The sequence below is a fragment of the Nilaparvata lugens genome, chromosome 9 (assembly GCF_014356525.2).
Source record: "Nilaparvata lugens isolate BPH chromosome 9, ASM1435652v1, whole genome shotgun sequence".
NCBI classification, from domain to species: domain Eukaryota; kingdom Metazoa; phylum Arthropoda; class Insecta; order Hemiptera; family Delphacidae; genus Nilaparvata; species Nilaparvata lugens.
In genome coordinates, this window is record NC_052512.1 from 1023650 (window position 1) to 1042662 (window position 19013).

The following is a 19013-nucleotide window of genomic DNA, read 5'->3' on the forward strand; positions in this document are numbered from 1 at the left end:
TGGTTTTGCCTACATTTAAACTTAAGGTATTTACATCCATCCATTTTTTAACGAAAGCCATATCCTTCTCTGCTTCTTCAAAAGTGCGGTACCAAATATTCCCTGAGAATATCACACCAGTGTCATCGGCGAATGACACAATCTTACCGTTACGTAATTTTAACTTCAGCAGATCATTTACATACAAAATGAAGAATAACGGCGATAACACCGTACCCTGATGAAGACCAAAAGATGTCAATTTTTCAGTGTTACCTTGATATACCTGATATCTATCCTGTAAATAGCTCCTAATAAGACATAGTGGTAGTCCTCTTATTCCATACCTGCCAAGTTTCGAAAATAAATTTTTGTGAGGGACCGTATCAAACGCCTTGGATAAATAAAAAAGAACTGTGAGTGTTTTCCTATTATCATTCAAGCTCTGAGATATTTCTCTCGTAAAATATATTAATGCATCTTCGGTGCTTCTATCAGACTGAAAACCATATTGATTTTTGTCTATTATGTTATTTTTAAAAATAAATTTTATGAGCTGGTCCTTTATTATTTTCCCAAATATTTTTGTAATATTAGAGAGCAGACTTATAGGTCGATAATTTATTGGATCGCAAGGATCACCCTGTTTTAGAATAGGCTTGATTATAGTTACTTCAAGTGTGTTTGGGAATTTCTCTGTTTCAAAGCATTTGATTCTTAATTGAGACGCCGAGTAGTAAACATCGTTGTATAGAGCTGCGGAACATAATAACAATTGTGTTGTGATTATTGCAAAAGTGAGTTATAGCTGATAGACTAGTGAATCCATCCGTTACGTTACGTATGAGATCACCGGTCAGGGCGCCATATGGATTAATTCCGGAATTCGAGGAAGTGGGAGAAGAGCAGGAGCAATCATCATCTTCAGGACAGGTCCAGGAGTCCCCTACAATGGAGAAACCAGCAGAGCAATCTACATCAAAGGTAATCAGCAATGAATTTTCAAAGGATTATGAACTTTTAAAGCAGATAAAGCACGAACTTAATCTATGGGCGGAAGCGGAATATGAAAAAAGAAAAGTTCTGAGGGCTGATTTCGACAGATTTATTTCAATAACTAATGAATTGTCGGAAACAATCGTCAAACTAGAAACAAGGTCAGTGACAATTTCACAGCTAGCGGCAGGGCTCGGAAACACTAATAAGGGTATTCAGGAGTCCCTTAAAAATATAAATAAGGCGGTAGACACTATGAAACAAAGTGAAAGTAGGCCTATGTTAAGCTATGCTGATATGGTGCAGTTGCCAGGAAAATTGAAGGACAATAAAGTTGCAGGGAACAATGTTAGGAAACTACAACCACAGGAGCATATAGTTATGTTGCAGCCAGTCAAACCAGTCCTGAACGAAGTGGAAAACAGTAGAATTATTAAAAATGTATTGCGGGAGAATATCAAAAACAAAGACGATATTAGAGTTAAAAAGACCGTGAATGTTAGAGGAGGTGGCCTCATGATTTTTCTGAATTCGGAAGAGGACAAGAAGAAAATCATTGAAAATGAGGCGTTGAAGACTGGAAATATGAAAAATTTGAAAATAGTTGAACCACAGAATAGGAAGCCACGTTTAATAATTTACGATGTCCCTAGTGATTTAAGCAAAGAGGAACTAGCCGAGAGTATTTTCAACAAAAACTTTGCTATCTCTGAACTAGGAAAAGAATCATTTTTAAACGGATGTAAGCCTCTCTACAAGGTTGGACCAAAGAACAAGGAAGTAGTTCATTGGATCATTGAATGTGAGCCCGAGATAAGAAGAATTCTAATAAATAGGTCACGTTTCAAAGTATTGCAAAAAAGAAAGTGAAGTCTGCGGTCACTGTGCTGAAGATCATAGTACTAAAGATTGTCCAAATACCGCCAAGGAAGCAATATGTAGCAATTGTAAGAAGAACAAAAAGCCATCAAATCATAAAGTTCACGATCCACAATGTCCTAGCCACCAGAAATCATTGCAGCAATTGATTGAAAAGACTAATTATGGGATTGTTTAAAAATATATATTGTTCTCAAAAAATAATAAATCAGACTGGAAATATTGTGATGGATATTAATGAAATTTTAGGTAATTTGAATTATACATATAGAGTTCAACAAAGATCAAAAAGTAGGACATCACTCGTATTTAATTTTGGAGGTTACACTGACCTGAATATTTCCTTCGCCAGCGTAAAAAACGGAAAAGTAAATATTTCCAAGGGCATTGCTACCGTAGTAAATAGGAAATGTATGAGCATTGATTACTTCAATAGTCTAACTACTATATTTTCACAAACAAAGCAAATTGATGCGTCGGTGAAATTCGACGAGACATTGAAAATACTCAATTTGTTTTTATTGACAGATAATAGTAACTTGCTTTCCAATCTAGAAATATTACTATCTATGATCGATGAATGGGCTTCAGATAAACAAGCTCTGACAGTTGGAATTGATTTTTTTGGAACCATGGCTGATGTATCTTGTATTGATCTCTTAAGTACTGTCTTGGCAACAAAACACATTAAATATGTGTTTTACTACAAGGGTATAAATAATCTTACATTTTTAAATATTCCAGAAGAGAAAAACAATGAGAAACCATGTCCAACGGGATACTTACCTGAAAAACCACCCAAACATGAATTTATAAATAGTATGCTGGAGCTCAGAAATCTTCTGAGTCAACATGATCAGATAAATTCTATTATTTACTATGAAATTCTGACTAACATTACAAAAAAAAACTTATTGAGCTCTTATTCGTACCTAATAGAGATAAAGCGTAAAGAGATGAATATTTATGATAATAATCTAAGAACATTTCTATGGCCAACTAGGAAAAGTTATAGAATGGGCTTCTGCTTGGATAACGAAGGAACCTACGTGGAATTCAACGAGAGTAATAAAAGATTCTTAACAAAAGAAAAATACATTCTTGTTAGTAGAGATACACAACTCATGTTAAACGGTGAGCTGTATCAGAAAATATCATCAATTGACATTTCTGCTTCAAGTCTTCCTAATATTACGTGGATAGATGGTGTGCCAGGGTGTGGAAAGACGTTTGAAATACTGAACCAGCATAAACCAGGAATAGATTTAGTTCTCAGTCAAACAAGAGCAGGAATCAAAGACATCAGAGAGGCTGTCATTCATAAGTACGGTAAGGATTACTGTAGAAAGATAATAAGATCAGATTACAGAACCGTTTCATCTTTCATTATAAATGGAGTGGGCAAGAAATATCATCGTGTCTTTATAGATGAGGCTGTACTGATGCATGCTGGCTACATTGGTTTCATTGCGAAATTATCAGGATGCTCCGAAGTTTTCCTACTTGGTGATTCTAAACAGATTCCTTACATCGAAAGGAGTGGACTGAAAGTTAGATGGTCTCATCCTTCAGTTTTTTGTGAGTCCACACGGAAAGTGACTTTAACTAGAAGATGTCCGATCGATGTATGCTGCGCACTATCCAAATTCTATGGTAAAATTGAAACAACTAGTGGAACTCTTCGCTCAATTAGGAAGACCATCTTTAACGGCGGTCTTCCACAGCTTGATCCAGAAACACTTGTATTAACATACACGCAGAATGAGAAAAAAATTATTCAAGAGTTACTAGGTGACAGGATTGATAAAACAATAAAAATTCACACGATACACGAAGCACAAGGTCTTACTTATAGAAATGTTATTCTAGTGAGGACAAATTCAAAGGATCTAGAGATCTATAACAGTGAAAGTCATGTGATTGTAGCACTCAGTAGGCACACTCATAGTTTCAACTATCTAACAACAGCGGAGAATGATCTCATATCATTGCTTATAAAAAACACATTAAGCTTTGATGATAAATATATAATGAGATGGCAGAGGAAAATAGAGGAGAACAAGCATGGAGGGGTGCGTATGAATAAGCATGATGATGAGTAATAATAACGTGCTGGATGTGGCAAATGAACTTGATTCCGTGGATGAGATAGAGGACAGTGTGATTGAGGATAAACAACAACTCCACGTTGCTCTTCAACACTCTAATATAACTGTATTTTCTCTCAATATCAGAAGTATTAGGAAGAACTTCGATGACCTGATGATTCAACTACAGGATATGTCCCATGATTTCGATATAATAATACTAACAGAATGCTGGATCAAAAGAGATTATACACAGAAGCAACTGAAGGACTACAATATTTTTCACTCTTTGAATAATCGTACTCAAAATGATGGAGTAATTGTATATGCAAAGGAAAATCTCAATGTACAATCGGTAGAACTAAATATCAGACAGGCCAACGTTCTTCATCTACGACTTCAAACATCAAAGGAGAGATATAATATATTAGCAGTGTACAGATCACCTTCCTACGCCAGCATAACAGAGTTTTTAGAGGACTTTGAAACAGTGCTTGGTAGACTGAGAGGTCAACTTATTATTTGCGCAGGAGACTTCAACATTAATACGCTACAGCCACATCAGCATTATCAACTTGATGATTATTACGACTTATTGAGTGAACACGGTTTGAAGAACTGCATTAAAAAGGCTACCAGAGTAACAGCGGGAACGTCTTCTTGTTTGGATCATATGTTGACCAACTGTAAAAGTAAAATCCATCCAATCGTGTATCACTCGAGTATCACAGACCACTTCATTACAATTCTTGGACTGGAAGAACATCAGTTAGACAGAACAAATGGGGATGAACAGAGCTCAACTAACTGTCAACTCTCAACTAACTGTAAATCTGTCAACTTGAACGGCTTGAGGAGAGGACTGCGAGTGGAACAATGGACGGAGGTTTTTGAGTCAAATAACACAGACTCAGCTTACGAAAAGTTCCTAGAAATTCTACAAAAACATATGGAGAGCAATACACATCATTACAGACAAAAGAAGAGGATCAAGAGCATAAAACCATGGATAACACGAGGACTTATCTCAGCTATAAGAACAAGGGATTCTCTAAATAGAAGAAGGAAGCTGGACCCAGAGAACGGAGAACTCGCTAACTACTACCGAAGATACAGAAATACACTGACGTCACTCATCCAAACTACAAAAGAAAATTATTTCAAGATGCAACTAAATGAAGCAAACAATGATGTAAGGAAGACATGGAAAATAATCAAGGATGCTACAGATTCAGATCAGAAAAAGGATATACAACTGAATGCTTTGAAAATTAATGGTGACATAGTCACACTGAAAGATAATCCTAGAGAACTATTGAGTCATGTAAATAATTTCTTTGTTAATATTGGAGAGAGTATGGCTAACAAAATATCTGAGAGTCTGAATAAAAATATTAACGAAATTATAGCAGATAATGTACCAGAATTGCATGTACAGAGTAATATGTTTCTTTTCCCCATAGATGAAAAGGAAATAATAAACACAATTGATTCTTTACACATCAATAGTGCACCAGGCCTAGATGGATTAGATAACAGGACCTTGAAAGGAATAAAAGATTTAATTTCTAAGCCTTTAACTCATATTTTTAATCTGAGCTTGTTATATGGTACTTTTCCAAGAGCAATGAAGCAAATCTGTGTCAGACCTATACATAAAGCAGGCGATAAACTAATTATTAGTAATTATAGACCTATTTCACTGATTAGCAATGTATCAAAAATTTTAGAAAAACTAGTTAAATCAAGATTAATAAGCTTTTTAGAAATTAATAATATTCTTTCTCCTAACCAATTTGGCTTCCGCAAAGGTATAAGTACAGAATTAGCTGTACTAGAATTATCAAAATTTGTAACTAGCAATTTAGAGGAAAAGAATAAATGTCTAGCAGTATTTTTAGATTTAGCAAAGGCCTTCGACTCTGTTTCCCATGACTTATTAATAAAAAAGCTTGAGGCAATAGGTATAAGAGGAGTGCCACTTGAATGGTTCAGATCCTACCTCAGCAATCGACAGCAAAAAACAAAGGTTGAGAACCATATGAGTGCAGAGGGTTCCATGAAGTTTGGAATACCTCAAGGAACAGTTTTAGGACCAATTTTGTATTCGATCTTTGCAAATGAGTTGTGCTCCATTCAAATTCAAGGTAGAGTTATAGCCTTTGCTGACGATACAGCACTCCTTTTTCAAGGAAAAAACTGGGAAGAAGTGTTCCAAACAGCAGAGATAGAACTCACAAAAATCACTAGTTGGTTAAGAAATAACTTATTGTCATTGAATTCAGAAAAAACAAAATTTTTAGCTTTTTCTTTAACAAATAGCACAAAACCACACATGACAACAATGAAGCTCCATAATTGTGATAGAAATTGTAACAATAATTGTAATTGCCCACTAATAGAACGCTCTGACAATATAAAGTATTTAGGAATAATAGTAGATGATTCATTGAAATGGAACAAACACATAACATATACAACTGCCAAAATAAGGAAGCTTATATACAAATTCTATCAATTAAGGCGTATCATAGACAAAGAAATGTTAAAAACTGTATACTTAACATTAGTTGAATCTCTTTTAAGGTACGGTCTGTTAGTTTGGGGTGCAGCTAACTTCAGTTTTATAGATCCATTATTTAAAACTCAAAAACGCATTTTGAAAATAATGGGAAACAGGGAAATCCAGTTTTCAACTGTAGAATTATTTATAGAAAATAGAGTACTCAGCGTTAGGCAATTGTATATATTGTTGTTATTAGGGTATATGAAAAAACATCAAAATAGGAACCATATCATAAATCATAGCCATAATACTAGAATAAGAGAACGTTACAATCAAGAAGTACCAAGAATGAATACAGCGTTTGGGCAAAGATCACTAGGATATTTAGGGCCTACAATATCTAATAGAATACCATTAGAAATCAAAGGAGAGGAAAATTTCAATAGGTTCAAAAGAAAAATTAGACATTGGTTATTCAGTATTGGGATACAAAGTAGTGAGGAACTAATAGTAAGTAGGATTTAGATTTAAGCAGTATTCTTTTTAAATAAGGTAATTTATATGTAGAAAATAGTACCTCGGTTTAGTATCTTTGTACTAGGTGATGCTTAGGGTAATAGATATAGTTTTAGATTTTTGGAATTTTTGTATTATCTGTTGTAGCATAAATTAGTATTAATTTGATGATAACCTCGACACATATATTATATAGTGAGGTATCATTTTTGTAAACACTGAATATTGTTATATTATTGAAAATATATGAAAAAAATATGTAATGTATGAATTTATGAATAAACTCCTCTGGATGTGTCGTCCAACATCCAGAGAAATTATTATTATTTTTAATTATGAGAAGAACACGATCTTTGGGATTTACAGTGTGATCTTGATGCGAGGAAGGACTTTCCACTATCACTCAAGATGTAGGAGCTCTAAAACCACCGGAGGAGGAGCCAGGAAGGAGAATGGTCCAACGGAGGAGAGAAGGAGGCAAAGGAAAACGATGGGAGGAGGTGAGGAGAAACAGACTTTTAATTAAACAGAAGGAAGAAACTCAAGCTCTCTATTATCACTGTTTTTCGGTATTTGTTGAGCATGACTTTTACCCACATTTACGAAATATTTGTTCAAAACTTCTGCACTGATATCAATGTCATCATTCTTTTCCTTTCTATTATTAATTGCGTCGTTTATATATTGCCAAAGCTTCCGTTTATTTCCCTTATATTGATCTATTTTTATTTTGTAATAGTTTGCTTTGGCTGAAGTAATGGTATTATTTAATATGTTTCTATAGGTTTTATAGTTATTTTTTAGTTGAATATTAAGGGTTCCTTCATCATTTTTTATGCAGTTTATCCCTTATTTTGATAGATTTTATTAGACCAATAGTTATCCAGGGTTTCGATGGTTTATCCCTATGTGATACAGTTAAAGTACGTGTTGAGTCTTCAATATTCATCTGTAACATAAATCTCAAATAGTTGAATTTGAAAAAAGCAAACACTATTCAATGGTAAAATGCATTAGCCTACAACAATCACTAACTAGCAGTTGGGAGAACTCGCTACACTCACTAACATCAGTACTCACACACGCCCACCTATTCACACACAAACAAATTGGATTTAGAGTATGATGATATAAATGCAATAGTATCGGTGGAGGACGCTGAGATATAGAAGTTCTTTACACTTTTGAGCTAGGATGCACGGTTGAAGAGATAGAAAATCTGAAACTTGAAATTTTGGACTTGTGGGGGGGATTCGAATTCCAAAAATTAGAACATTCTGAACATGTGATACATGAAATAATACCGCTTTGTAGCGCTGAGAAGAATGAATCCAATTTGAACCTGATCCAATAAAGTAATGAAAAGTTAGATTGATTTTTAGGGTAAAATTTCCGAATAAAGGACCGCTATCTTGAAACGGGGATAAATTTAAAAATCTTGATATATAAGTTTCTGCGCCTTACTTCAAAGTACTTGTATACAAAATTTCAACCAAATCGGACCATAACTGCGACTGTATCTGCGGTACAAACATACAAACGCCGATTGACTTGAAACATAGAATTTGCTTTGCTCATTCAATAATAATAGAATTGAATAAACTTAGCATATTAGGTAGTTATTAAAATATGAGTTATTAAAAAAGAAAGATCTACTAAAGTGAATCGTGTAATATTTTATTGAAGTAGCCTAAAAATAATAATATCGAGTGGCCTGGCTGGCTCTGGTCTGGTGTCAGAGCTTTCAGGTCGCAACTGATCAATTTCAGGACATCAGACATGACCCAACGACTTCTTTTTAGGCAACCGTGACGTGTTCATCCAAAACACGGGAGTGGCCTGAGATAAATATCTTGCCCGGGCTGGGATCTGAACCCGGGCCTCTGAATCATAAAGCCAGCATTGAAGTAACAAGTAACTTAAAACCCCAAAAAAGATTTCATTCAGTTATACCTACTAAAAAAGTCAAGAAGATTGATTGATAATAGTCGAAATTACAATTTGTGTTGTAATTCATTCATTCACCAATTAATTAGCTGGTTAGCATCAAAAGCAAAAGTGCAGTCTGGAGGCGATTTCTGTATCTGAGTTATTATTGAAGATATCGACACATTTCTAGTAGATGCATTTCTATTTTTATTACAGAATACTTACCTCTATAACTTTTGTAAACCTTGGAAAAACAGGATTGCCATTTAAGGCAATAATTGGCACTTTGGGCCAAACCTCTGGTACCATCACAGTTGCTGGTACCGAATCATTTTCAGGAGCCAAAACTATGTCAATGTTTTGAGGTTTATCATCACCGCCATCGTCATGGTTTTGCGAACTGAAAAATCGCAAAGAACAGGACCTAACCAAGTCTGCCTTCCGAGAATGATTAAAAACATTTTTAAATAAAAATCTACCATTTCTCAACGAAGTCCTTGAAATTACTAAATTTTGATTATTAGGAACAAGAGTATGATGTAACAATTTACCGGCTCGGTGAACATTAGACAATTTCCCAACCTTTAGATAGTTTATCAAAAAAGACGAACTTCTTGAACGTAAAGTGCTACACGAAAACATAATTAATTAACGTGGTTGTTGAATTTCTACATTGAAATATTTTACTCGTATATAACTCTCAATAATAGAAAAATTATAATAAAGTACAACATTCAACCAAATCAGAAAGCATGAAAATTCACATTCCTTTTTCATTTAAAAATCAATGACATAACACTATATTTGAAAAACCTCTATCCTTCCAGCATATTGCAATTTCAAAACAAAATCCTAACCTATCTTTTCAGCTTTAAAATTCAAAAGCATAATTCTACTGTACTCTAGCCTTTCTAGCATATTGCAATTTCAAAGCAAAAACCTAAACTAACCTTATGAAACTTATTGAATATAATCAAAAAAAGAACCCAACCACTAACCCCTTCACATATTAATTTAGATTTCAAAGAAAATTCTACAACCCTAACCTATCCTTTCACATTTGAAACACTCAAAAAACATAACTCTAACTGCACCCTAGCCCCTCCAGCATATTGCAATTTCAAAGCAAAAACCTAACCCATCCTAATAACACATTATTAAATATAACCTAAATTAAACCTAACCTCTAACCCTTTCACGTTTGATACATTAGATTTATTCATCATCTTTAGAACAAAACATAAGCATGTGTGGTTCATTTCATGAACATGTTCACAAACATATGGTTCATTTCATGAACATGTTCACAAACATGTGATTCAAATCAAAATCCTAAACCCCCTAACCTATCCTTTTACCTTTGAAACATCAAAAAACATAACTCTACCAAGACCCTAGCCCCTTCTAGCATATTGCAATTTTAAAGCAAAAACCTAACCTATCCTAGTAAAACATTATTAAATATAACCTAAATAAAACCAAACCTCTAACTCTTTCACATTTGTTGAACGATAGACAAGGATAGTAACACAGCAGCTTCTCTTTGTCTCAGAAACAGAGTAACGGCCAGCAACAGTCACAGCTATAACATAGTTATTCAAAAGTATTTTTTGAGTATCTATAGTGAGGTCCACGCTATAATGGTAGTTTACGATTTGCAATGGTGTTGCTATCCTTGTCTATCGTTCAAAAATGTGAAAAGAGTTAGGGGTTAGTTTTTATTTGGGTAATATGTGTTAATGTTTTATTAGGATAGTTAGGTTTTGCTTTAAAATTGCAATATGGCTAGAAGGGGCTAAGGTCTAGGTAGAGTTATGTTTTTTGATGTTTCAAAGGTGAAAGGATAGGTTAGGGGGGTTAGGCTTTCGCTTTGAACCACATCTTTGTGAACATGTTCATGAAATGAGCCACATGTGTGTGAAACATGTTCATGAAAGAACTACATGTTTATGTTTGGTTCTAAAGATGACGAAATAAAATCTCAGGTATTAAATGTGAAAGGATTAGAGGTTAGGTTTATTAGGTTATTTATAATGTGTTATTAGGATGAGTTCGGTTTCGCTTTAAAATGCAATATGCTAGAAAGTGCTAGGGTCCAGGTAGAATAATGCTTTTGATATTTCAAGGTGGAAAGATAGGTTAGATTTTGCTTTGAAATTGCAATATGCTGAAAGGGATTAGAGGTTTTCAAATAGTTGTTTATTGATGTTTTTAAATGTAAAAGGGGAGGTTGAGGGTTCGGTTTTTGTTTTGAAATGACAATATGCTGACTTAGTTATAGTGTTTTTAACATCAGTTAAATACAACTGTTATATTTTATCAATTATATTTTTCAAATGTATCTTCCTTTTTATCAAATAAAATGATAATATATTGATTATTATATTGAATTTAATGATAAATCATCATTGGATAATAATATCTTCATCAAATAGAATGACGATTGGCTCCAGTTACAGTGCTCGGTAACCATCATCACAAAGAACGTTACATTCAAAGATCTGACTGAATGGAACGGGAAAAACCCGTTGCTAACGCATGCGCGATACGGTGCTGTCTGAGACAGAGAGTGGTTTGTAGCTTCGACCATTAATATAATATAATTTATATTAATGGTCGAAGGTTTGTAGCAACACCATTGAAAATCGTACACTACCATTATAACGTGGACCTCACCATAGATACTCGAAGAATACTTTTGGATAACTATGTTATAACTGTGACTGTTGCTGGCCGTTACTCTGTTTCTGAGACAAAGAGAAGCTGCTGTTTTGTGCTTTTCCACAGAGAAGGGATCAGAGGGAACATTCTTACTGACTATTGTTTCGCCTTATGTGTAGTATCACTTATACCGGTAGAAAGCGCTTGTATACGCAAATGACGATTTCTGTCTGAGCTGAGTTAGTACTGTAGTAGGGGGACGTAGTGGGGAGTCATTGGCATCCTACACTTCCCTCTCCAACAAACCAGTTCACACCACTCTCTCCCCCCAGCAAAAAAACTGCTGACAGCATTTGTGGCTTGAGGCATGTATGTCTATGTCATTGTTTTGCTAATAGTACATAGGACATTCATTTTTCTTATTATCATCACTTGCTACTCTCAACTCTCCAGATCGCATGAACGCTGCTTCTCCAGTGACAAAGAGGATTAATTTTTATTTCTAATCAACAAGAACTAGAAAACAATAAGTGAATGAGTGGCCAGATTTTGTAACTTTATTACATTATGTACTTCAATTCAATAATTGAAAAAATTTAAATCAATCTAATTTAATCCACAATATTGTGATTTTGAACTTAAAAATTGAGAAAGAGCATGGAATAATTTTAATAATGACATGTTCTTGAGGTGCTGTGTAATGCAGCATTATATTTCTCTATTATTGTTCTAAAATGATTTTAATAAATGATGTCAAAACTGCTCATTAACAATAATATTGTTTCAGTTACTTTTTTTCATTGAATAGCCAAAGATTGTTAACCTTAATAATATTATTTCAGTTGCTTTTTGTTTTCATTGAATAGCCAATGGTTGTCAACCTTTTTCATGGACTGTACCCATAGTGGAAAGTTCTAATTTTGCATATGAGCTAAATGCTGTTAGGCTAGCCGTCTAGCGGGAGAATGGGGAAGAGGGAGTAATTTGAAAATTCAATGAATTTCTCTCATTATAAACTTATAAGAGCCACTATCTTCTTAGCATTCAGTAAAATAACATCCAGTTTCATTGTATATTATAAGGAGGAAATTGATTGATACTCTTTAAAAAGATTTACCTACCCCTGTTATTATGTATGTGTATTTTTGTCGTAAATGTATTTCCTTTCCTTGATATAATACAAAATTATAAGTAGAGCAATAAAGAGCAAAACTAAAATCGTAAATCAATTTTGAAATAATCTTCATGACCTTTTAGAAGAAACTTTGTGGCTGAATCTGCTAATCAATTCCGACCATTTTGATAAACTTGAAACGCAAAAAATGCTGTTGATTTTATCATTTTTATTCATAGTTCACTTGGACACACGGTACGATTCAATCACTTGAAAATATCAAGAGATTGAAGATATTCTCCTCATATTCACGATCTCGGTATTTCTAAGATGGAAAACAGTAGTTGAAGATAAATATTTATGGTAACTGAGCTCCTATAGAATAAAATTTAGAACCAATCATGAGTTTCTATGATGTATGATCCTCGTTTAAGAGACTCTTGATTAACAGTGGAATTGCGAAAAAATGGTAAAACTTCAATCGTCACTTTTTCAATCGGTTGTAACTTTCTAATGGTATTGAAATCGAAAGTATTGTTGATTGGAGTGAGAAGAGGAGGAAATTCCTCACATCCTTGACTAGATTTTGATTTTATATCTGTATTATTTCATAAGATATGCAGCATTGAATAAATAAATTGTCGTTATTCTGTGTATGGAATATGGGTTGAAGTACAGTGTACACTCAACAAAAAATTTCCCATTTCTCTTAGGAACTTGACTCATGATATATGATTTCCAACTAGGTACCTTGACAAGCCGAAAAGAAAGAGCGTACGGGAAGATCCGAACATTGTATCAAAAGTTATGAATGAAATTTCGATCCTTGAGGTGTCCTGAAAATCTTTGAGATAGAGCGTTCCACCTGTTCTCAGATTGTAGAGCACAAAATTACGCCTAGTAGGATGTTGAATTATACATTTTTGAATTGTGACAATCGGAAGATATTGTTGATTGAATACTATAGGATTTATCAAAATTGATTTTCCATGAAATTCTACTCGTTTTGGAAAAACTGTAGGATAGAACTGATTGAAGTTATAGAGGTCTGAATGATTCCATTTTATTCTGAATTTTATAAACAGTAAAACAGTAAAAAAGGAGAGGATTTTTTTTGTCCAATGACTGGATTTGATTGTAATAGCTCAGAACTGGAGAATGAACCAGACATATTAGGTATTGGGCACTCTGTACAAGGAAATTTTGCATGCGAAAATTGGTTCTGGACTTCTCTTATGCATACAAACCCTAAAAAATGGGGTTATAGGGTTTATAGGTTTTTGGTTTGGCCAAAGACCGTTCAAGTCAGAAGGAAGCTTTTCCATCAAGGGCCAAGCGTAGTGATAGAGTATGTGCATATTTTTTGTAAATATTGTTGTTCACTGATGTTTTTCACTTAGTTTTATCTTTATATTTTCATATTTCAAATAAGTGATTTAATACTTCATATTTATCGTGGTATTACAGTATGTTTTTTCACCTTACAAATCGTACCAGATAGAATAGAACATTCATGATTGTGTGCGGCTGTGTGGGCGTTATGCTCATGCATGTTGATGTTACAGATTTTTGTGTTGAAAAATTAGAGTTGGGTAGCTTAGGGGGTTAGGTTTTTGTTTGGAATTGCAATATGCTGGAATGGGTTGGAGACCAGATTGAGGTATGTTTATTGAGCGAAGCGAATTCTATGTTTCAAGTCAATCAGCGTTCGTCTATTTGTAAGATTTTTTATGTTTCCAATCGTGCTTGTAAGCTCAAAAGTGTAGAGAACTTCTATTTCTCAGCGTTCTCCACCGATCCTATTGCATATATCATCATACTCTAAATCCAATTTGTATGTGTGTTTGTGTGTGAATAGGCAGTCGTGTATGAGTATAAATGTTAGTGAGTGTAGCGAGTTCTACTGTTCTCCGAACTAATAGTTATGAAACATTTCATAACCATATAAAGTAGAATACCCGTTTCCTGATTTTATGATACAATGGTAATTAAAAGATTTACTGTTATCTTTAAGGTTTATAAATAGTTTTCCAAACGAAAATTGTATAATAAAGTGATTGACCATGTCACCTCAATTTAATTAATTGATTATAAATAATTGATTAATAATTAGTAATTAGGTGTGAATAATTAATTAATTAATAATTTAATTAATTGAGCACCTCCGCTCTGTAATTGGCGCTTGTGCGAGTGTGCAGGACAAGTTTGTAGGATAACTGCAGTAACCATGATAACACGATTACAAACGCATCCACCCCTAGTAGGCCTAGACAATAGAATACCTGGACAAAGTTTGGGACCCTAGAACAGTCTGGTAGGGCTTCATCTCCATCTTCTCCAACAAAAATTTTTAGCACATGGAATTAGGGATATTTTATTTTTTTCAATTATATCACCTTCTGCTTCTCATACTGAGTCTAAAAGAATTGTTTTATCCACCTAATACGAAATTTAGTTTTATATGTTTATCATATTGTATGTTGATATTCCAATACGCTCTCAACTGCAATGTCAAATAATGAGCTGTCTTTGTTTAAAATGAATGAATTGCCTTTCGTGACAGCTATTCTTTGTAAACTACCTTTGAACAGTTGCTCTAGTGAGCCAGGGTGTCAATTTGTAGATTGTAGATTCCAACCAGTTTGACACACGCACAACTGCCAACGCCCTTCTTGCAGAAAGGTGTTGCTGAAGCCTACGTGAACAATAGTATTTCAAAACATTGTTATTCGAGGAGCTATTCACAAGTAATTGTGAATAAGGGCCTGTCTATTATAAACTGTAAGATGTTGAACAAACTAATATACAGTCGAACCTCTCTATAACAACCTCCACCTAACGAAATCCTCTACACGACAAATTTTTACCTGGTCCCATGACATTTTAGAGTTTTTGCTGCTTATTTACCTCTATTTAACGAATTTCGGACCTCTCAACAACAAAGTTTTTTCTTGACTTCAACATACAAAGTGTAGTGTGTATGGAAGCAGACGGTCATTTTCAAGGAATTCTTTAGTTTCAGCAGAAAGGTCAATAGACTAAAAATAATGGCAATTCAGGTAGGAAGAAGATAGGGTGGTACGATATTATAAGATCCATAGGATCGTGGCAGTTTTCTTGACAGAACCTCTCAATAACGAATACCTCTCAGCAGCGAATTTTTTCTCGGGATAATCGACTTCGTATACAGAGGTTCGACTGTATTTTCATTTTCATAGTATTGCTTTTCGTAACATTAAAGGACTGATGAATTTCGAAGTATTTTCTATTCTGATTGTGAATATAGATGTTATTATGGAATGTTGAATATTATTGTTTAACTTTGTGCTCATATATTCTATTGGTATTCATGATAAATTAAGCTTGGTAAATATATTTTGTTTATTTATAGTGGTTTTGTATAGAATAATATTATTGAACTAGCGTGAGTTTTAACTTTTGACTTACTGAAGACAAAGTCGTTGTCCGTCTGTTTGTATGTTCTACAATAACTTTAGAAAGAATTGATCAATCTTCTCAAATTATGAACACATATTCTCCGAACCCTTTTACAGGTCAAGTTTGTTGGACAACAAATTGACTCACTCTTTTGTCCTTTTTCAGGATATAAAATAACATTGAAAGTGCATTAGAAAAAAATTGTTATGATCTATCATTTGGTCAGCTGAAGAATTCTTTGCATGCAATTACTACAGTTTTTCCATTCATTCATTCGTAACATCATCTGAGGTTATTTGGGAGCAAAGTTAGTAGACTGTCTACTAACGTTGATTTGGGAGCAATCACACACACTGACATAATATGATTTTAGCTGGTTCATTATACTTTACAACTTTTGTATCAACAAAATGATATGGGTTGATATAATTATCAATTTGCGGTTTTGGCTATTTATTTTCTCTTGGAACTATGTATCGAAATCATGTATCAAACATTTAAAAAAATCTTTGAGTGTCAAAGATGTTGAAGCGACAGAGTAATATTTTTAGAGTAATTTTTCATTTCAAATAACATTCCCAATGGAAACTGCTGTCAATTATTATTGTAAGAGAAATATTTAGCAGCTTTAGTAATTTTCATAAACTCTGTATAATCAAAATTGAGGGTTTCAAAGATTACAATGCAAAACAGTTCTTGAGCGAGTTCTCTGAACCACGGGGGTCACAAGTTCATACAGATAGAAAAAAGATAAATTCTTTTAACCGTATATTATCATAATATGCTAGAATAGTATCAGTAGTTATTAGTAATTTTTCATATAGTGATAGCTAATAGTGGGTTATAGTAATTGCAAAAATAATAGACTATTTATTATTTGATATAGCCTATTACTAAATAAGTTTCATAGAATGTGTAAATTATTTATTATGCAGATTTTTATATAATTTGCATTCATCAATTCCATTGAATTAAATTGAATATCATTCTGGGATATATTATGTCACACACTGTCAACAAATTTATTACTTTATATTTCTTTTCTATAAAATATATTATTGAAAGGAAATAAATTATGGAGGTTTCTGTTTTCTTCGTGATCTATTCATTATTTGAGTTTATGAATTTTGTACTCAGAAATAAATATGGCTGTCTAGCAAGTAGTCAAATAGAAAAAAGCATGAAATATTTTTTTCTGTATACCCAGTTTCCAGTAAGTTACAATTATTAATCCAGAAGATATAAAGAATAATTTTATTTGACTTTAATTTTTATTAATGGACTAATCATATGAATAGATGGTATGGTGATTTAATAATAAATTATTTGATTTGAAGTTTCACTTTGAATTGAAAAAAAGTATAACAATAATTAATTGATGGATCCTCAATTTAATCATTGATAAAAATTAATCTGGAAGGATCTCATTATCAGATTATTTGCCAATGTGTAATAGAATTGACTCATTTATTTATTTATTTATGCATTCATAGAAATAAAATAATTCCAAACTTATTATGAATTATATTGGAAAAGGAGCAACAGCTTTTATGTTGATATCAGCAGCATGAGATAATACTGAGAGGGAAATTATGGAGTACTGTAGTATCACACAGAAAATATATTTTCCTTTCTCCTCTCTGAGAAGTTACTGTATTAGTGTGTGATTCACTGTATGGTGTGTGCATGTGTGCGTGTATACGCTTCATAAAATCAAAAAGACAGCAGAGCAGAGCAAGCCGATCATCTACTAGTAATATTAGATAATTGCCAATCGTGACTTGTTTTTATTTTGTTGAATGTGGATGTGGAATGACAATAGCGGAGCAAGGGGAGTAGGTGACAGAGTACTACAACTGTTGGAGGGGGATTTCTGAATTAGCGGGGAAGGCCTGTCGATGGTACTGATCTCTCGTAGCGAGTTGAAGAACTAACTGTTAGTCACCCATTTTACCCCCCTCCACACCCACACAACACTGCTGGTCACCCAACATTAGATGAGTTCTCTGTCCCTTCTCTGTGGCTTTTCCTATAATAGTACAGTTTACCAACGTAAGTTAATTCCTAAAATTTATTCAAATAACATGCATCTAATTTTGTACAAAAAATGATCATTCAATTTCAATTATGAAATAAATCAATAACTCAAACAATTATTGTTTGTTTTTGAGGAATAACTCTTGTATTTCTGTAATATCTTTTTGAAACATTTTTCAGAGCACTTTATTTGAGAGCAATATGAAATTTAAATCAAAATGATTCAGATTGTGTGTAGACAATAATCAATTAATCGAAGATTTGCACAACAGTGCCAATGAACAGTCAAAATATAATTACTATAGTGAGATCCACGTATAATTACAGTGGATTAAAATGGGAGAACAGCTTTACCGATTCTCTGCCTTGATTTATTATCTTTCTACATTGTCAAAAACAGATTTGGCATCGTTGCGGAGCAAGAAAAGGATAGTACTACCTGCTTTGTCGAATGATAGACAAGGATAGCAACACCAAAGTTGATCAAATACTATCATTATAACGTGGACCTCACTATATCTTCCTACACTGCCATTATAACGTGAACCTCACTATATAGTCAGGTCCACGTTATTAGTGAGGTTCACGCTATAATGGCAGTGTAGGAAGATATAGTGAGGTCCATGTATAATGACAGTATTTGATCAACTTCGGTTTTGCTATCCTTATCTATCATTCGACAAAGCCGGTGGTACTATCCTTTTCTAGGTCCACAACGATGAAAATTATGTTTTTGACAATTTAGAAAGATAATTAATCAAGGCAGAGAATTGGCAACGCTGTTCTCCCATTTTAATCCACTGTCATTATAACGTGGACCACACTATAGCAAGGAGGATAGGAAGATAGGAGTAAAGAGTTGCCAGATCTC